Below are 1,523 nucleotides of genomic sequence, written 5' to 3' on the forward strand. Positions count from 1 at the left end.
AGTGCAAAACAGAGAGACTAGGAGCACATTCTGTAGTTATGTTTCTTCAAGCTTAGGCCAGATCTCACCTGCAAAGTTCTCATCTTTATCTAAAGCCTCCTTATGCATGGATACTGCAATCTTATTAACACCTGTGTATACATTTGAAAATTTGGAATTCAAGAAAGGGTTAATGTTTCCTCCACAAACAATTCCTCACTGCAAATAACAATTGCAATTCTTTCTAGGTGATAACATTCAGACAGCTGTAACTGTTGCAAAGAACGCTGGAATGATTTCTCCAACAAACACAGTCATTCTTGTGGAAGCAAACAAAATACCTGGATCTTTTCCAGCATCTGTAACATGGAAACCACTAGAAGAAAACAAAACTGAAGATTACGGAAACCTGGTGAGAGTAAAATAAATAATGCAGCAGGAAAACAAACAATGATGAAATGCTTGTAATAATGCAAAGTACTGTCCTATAGCTTCCTTCCTAACATATTATCTTGTGAATAATATTTTGGCTAACTACTTGGATTAGGTTTGAGAATTGCTTCACAGTGTAACCCATGAAAGACTTGCCTATAGCCCTCATGCATAGCTGATGCCATTTTCAAGCATGCTTTCCTGCACAGTATGTTTGATAGCAAACCATATGCAGACTTAAAGTCTGTGTAACTGCACTGAATGAACAAACCCTGTTTGAACAGGCAGAGAGTTAGTACTTCCCCATACATGCAAAACTAAAACATGGACTAATCCAGGTCTCCAAGGGTCTTCACAAGTGCCTTTTCTTTGTCTGTAAAAGTTTTTGACGGTTTGGAAACAGCACTCATTCTGTTTTTTTTTTTTTCTTTTTCTTTTTCTTTTTTTTTTTTCCCCTCTTCTTTCCAGGACAATGACAGTCAGACTGGAAGAATTAGGTTGCCAGTGGAATCAGGCCAGTTCCATTTTGCCATGAGTGGAAAATCTTACCAAATTGTAGCACAGCATTTCAGCCACTTGCTTCCAAAGGTAAGATGTGGATTATTTAGTTGGAGTAGGCTTTCCAGTCAGTAGATTCAGATTGTCCTGATATAATTAGCTAAAGAGATCTGCACCAGGAATTCTTTGGGAAAAACTCTAACACTGAAATACTCATGGGCTGGGCAAGTCTCTGATGCAATTGTGTGGTGGAAGGGTCTAAAAAACTCTGATTTTTTTTTTCCAGCATGAGAGAGCAGAGCAGTATCATAGCATGTGAGAACATGACTTAAAGCATTTGTGACCATAAGACCAGTCCTTGCACAGCCCTACTTCTTTCATGCTTTGAAGAACAGGTGAAAATGTGGTATTACACAGCATGAGATTAGGAATGATTTATCTGTTTTATGAAAAAGATAATCATATTAATTCTCTTCTAGTAAATCCCTCCTTAGTAATACACTGTAATGCTATAAGGTATGGAAAGTAAAGCAATAATAGAGGGGTGGCAAAGTCTTTAGCAGTAGCAAATAAGAAGGAGTCCAAATGCAGCAGATGTGGATGCAGAAACAAAG

This window comes from Meleagris gallopavo, chromosome 11 (assembly GCF_000146605.3).
Source record: "Meleagris gallopavo isolate NT-WF06-2002-E0010 breed Aviagen turkey brand Nicholas breeding stock chromosome 11, Turkey_5.1, whole genome shotgun sequence".
NCBI lineage: Eukaryota > Metazoa > Chordata > Aves > Galliformes > Phasianidae > Meleagris > Meleagris gallopavo.